We start from the raw sequence: 4321 nt of genomic DNA, 5'->3' as shown, positions 1-4321 counted from the left end.
TTGAACTCATTTAACTTGTAGCGCATTTCCTGCACATAATCCATGTGAATCCCTGCTTGATGTAAACATGCCCATCTATCATTTCTCCGATGTGCTTCTTTGTCATAATCGAAATTTTCTTCGTCAGAGAGAACCACAATTTATTAACAACGTCAGAGTTTCCCAGTTTGCTTAAGGAACGTTGTCTTTGGATAAGTTTCTGATCCTGTGTGCCGTATGTGCTCACGTAAAGCTACACTTAATTGAGCCGTTACAGAGGTACTTGCGAGCAACTTGTGTGGTAGTAGACCCTCAAAGACATTGAGGATTTGTTTGAACGCACTGCGCATTTCTAATGGCGGATGTGCATTCGGGACAGTGTCTATACCGATATCGCAAATTCCAATTTGCGGCCGAACCTTATCCTATCTTAAATTGTGTATATTTAAATAGAAATCTTTTGTGTTTATGGCGACAATGGGGCTTCACTCTAGTCTATTCATTTATTGCTTCACTTCCATTGGTTGAAAAAAGCAGAAAATATTTTCTTAAATATCAAGCACACCCTGTATGTATTGTATATGTATTGCATGGCTTTATTTGCTGTCAAATAATTGAATTTATACTTTAGCATTATTACGAATTTTAAGCTGCAGTCCGCTATGTAGGCGGCGATTGTCTTTCCAATACCAGTTTTAAACTTTTTCTTCAGCTCTAGACAGACTGCGACTCATACAAATCGATACAGTAGATCTTTATTAGATACTTTCGGTTTTTTTTATTTTTTTTTCTTTCAATTTCTACTATCGTTGGCTAGTCGCTATGATTTATTGATGAAATATTTAATAAAAAGTAAGGAAAATAGAAGTGTAGCGAACAGATGGTTGGCAATTTTAAAATAACACTGATTTACTTCTCTTTCAATACGCTGCATAAGTAAATAAAGAAAATTCCAATTAATAATGATTTCGTAATTGCGTCTCTGGTTTTATTCCTTTATTTAGGTTTTTTTTTTTGTCGATTTCTTTAAATTCCACGACTTTCTGCGAATTTATGCCTATAATGATGCACCGAGCAAGCAATACTCTAAGATATGGGATGCACATGTGCTTATGAATGTGTTTAAGAAAAACAAAAAAAAAAAAAAAAAAACAATAAACAATATTGTGATCAATGTCTTAACATGGAAGTCAAGTGGAAAGATTACGTCACCTTTGGCTGTAACAGAAGGTTAAACTGTTTTCAAAAATGTCAACAATTATTCTTAGGTTGTGATCGAATTTTCAATATTAATTTATATACAGAATGGATTTTTACATAAATGCAATAAAATTATGAGAAGCTTTAAAAATTAATTAATAGCTGAAATATGCATTTATAACGAGTGAAATAAGTTTTTCATCTTTAGACGTTCGATTCTGAGCAAGTATTTAACAATGCATGACTAAAATGATTTGATCAAAATATAACGAGAATTTTCAAGTAATGTGCGCTCTTTATTTTGCATATTGAATTGAATCTTCTTACGCATTAATGGCTCCTCTTAAATTTTGAAATTCTTTCATGGAAATATTCATTAATTTGCATAGTCGATCAAGGCCACCAGTGGATACCTTACACCTAAAATTATATTATATTATTTTTATGGGCATGCATGATTTTCGTGAAGGCTCTCGTACGTGAGGATACTCAAATGCCATGACAAACCACAAATTAGACGAAAGGCTTGCTTTCATAAAGCGCCTATATGTGGTGTAGTCAAAACATAGAGCTATCCGTGATTTACTAAGAAAAAATTTGCTTCATAAACAATTGAAAAATAAACCCTTTTGCCCCCTTATTTGGGTTGGGATCCAACATCTGCGCCCACGTCCAAATTCGGTAATGTCAATTTTTATGTTAAATCATTATTATGAATGAATTTTCATCAAGCGGTATTGAAAATTAGACTTTTGCACTTTATAAAAAGTCACATTTAATTCAGTAGTAATATTTATATGACAAGTAATCTCAAAAATTGCGCCATCTCTTCCAAAGTTGTCACATCAAAATACTATTACTAATCGATTTTTGTCGCGGAATCTTAAAAGTTACAATAATTTTTCTTACAGTGTCTTATCAAAGTAAGGCATTATGTGAGCAGTCGTCGAGAAAGTGATCCCATTCGAAACATTTTCAATAGCTTCATCGTTGGGCCAAAACACGTCAGTAGTTTAAACACAACAATACATGACGGGAATATCAGACGAACAGACAAACTTAGAATCGTTTTCTGAATCGATCCGCGCAGTAAAAGGTCCATGTAAAGTTCTTGTTGTCGCTGTGGTGGCACAAACTTGATATACCTTTTACAACAAGTGGTGCAGGATATAATCACATTCTATAAAATTTCAATATATCGTCTTTGGTGGAAAGATTTTGGCCTTTGCGTCCTTTCAAAAAAACAAAAAAACTTATGGTTAGAATAAAGCTGGCTATCAACTTTAAAATAAGACGAACAGTTTTTATCAGCAAGACTTGATCAAAATGTAATGAGAATTTTCAAATTACTCGTATTTAGCTTTGTACATAGAGTTGTATCTTCCGATAAAAATTTTTTTAATTTTTGAAAACTCTATCAGTTAATGGTATGGATTAATGGTATGACAAACGCACCTAACCTCAAATAAATTTATTCAATTTAGTAATAAACGAAGCACTAAATAGTGTTAAAAATCATTCGAAACTTGGCCTAAACTAGTTCAGAAATTTAAAAAGTCTTTAAAGTTTTTCTTTATGAAAGTCCATATAAGTGTCCGTCGTTTTCTATCAAAAGTTAGGAATTTATTGTGAAACAGAGCCGATAGCCTGTGTTGCTAGTGCTCAATGTCTCTTTTTTTAGTCTAAGAATTCAATTCATTAGTCTAAAATTAAAATAATAATAATAATAATTATTGTGAAACAACTGTAGATTATGTTTTCTTCACTAGTTTTTCCCTTCTTTCTGGCAGCATGATCTTATTATCTTTATCTTTTGAGGCTATCGGTAAAACGGGCTAATGTTTGGCACTGGCCAAAGTTACGGTTTCACTTGGTTGGAAGAAAGTACAATACACGTCGTGTTGCAGGCTGCCCCAAATGTGACCGGCCTGTATATTTAGCTTTATGGTAGACGTTAATGGTTCTTCTGCTTGTTTGAGCTTTGCAGATCGTGACGTATTGACTATTCATCACTCACAAAGACTTAGCAGCATCATCCTCCAAATTAAGGAAAAGTAAACTTTCCCGCAAAGGACGCTTATTTGGCACAAAACTTGACATATTCGCATGAAAGAACTACTTAATGCTCAAGGTCATTTCAAGATGAAGACGATGTTGCCGGATGACCAAACTTACGTTATACATTCAACAATTTCAAGAAAACTTTCGGATCAGGCCATCTTGCGTCAAACGATGTAAATTTATTTGAATTCTTATTATTTCCCGCCCTTTTAAAAAGCTTGTCATAAAGCTATTTATTGAAAAAAACGTAGAAACAAAAAAAATCATTAAATTTTATTAAATACCTTTAAAGAAAAAATGGCTTCAAAGCCGTTCCTTCTTCTAAGGGCGCTATTTTTATTTATTTCTATTATTATTAAGTCAGGTTAAATATAACGCCAAATAACCATTAATTTTGAAAAGGGGGAAATGAAATAACTTCACGACACAATTTGTAATGTGCAGTACAAGGTTAGATTCATATCTTACTGTCTACTGGATCTGAATGCGCAATTTATGATAAATCATACGAAGAATTATTATTTAAAATTTCAACGAAGGTTGCTTTTCGCTTTTTTTTTTTTTTTGTTGTATGCGAATATATTAGAAAATTTACTTTGACTTGTATTTAAATTGATTGAATGACATTTTTCATTGGGACGTATATACGGAGATATATTGTTGTTGTTGTAAGTTTTCGTAAACGAATTTACCGATTGCTGACATAAGTTATGGGTTCAAGGGTGTCATAATAACAACAGCAACGTGATATCGTTTCAATTGTGAACCGGTGCGCGTGTGTGATCACGCATTTTGAATTTGATTAAATAATTAGCCTACAGGTGCATCGACCGTACCGATTGATAAGAAACGAAAGTATGGGCGAGTTACAGGTTGCAAATCGCGTATACGCTCACGTTCTAAATATCGAAAATTCGAATTCTTTCTTGACAAATATATACATATATTCACATATATACATACTCACATGAAATATGTTTATGACATTCGTGACGAGTTGACACCGTTTTTTTATTGTACAGAAGGTAGGACGTAAGCACAAAGAGCCACTTTGGGTTCGCTACTAGGTCTCCCTGAACAT

This window comes from Glossina fuscipes, unplaced genomic scaffold (genome assembly GCF_014805625.2).
Source record: "Glossina fuscipes isolate IAEA_lab_2018 unplaced genomic scaffold, Yale_Gfus_2 27, whole genome shotgun sequence".
In the NCBI taxonomy this organism is placed as follows: domain Eukaryota; kingdom Metazoa; phylum Arthropoda; class Insecta; order Diptera; family Glossinidae; genus Glossina; species Glossina fuscipes.
This window is presented reverse-complemented; position numbering follows the sequence as displayed.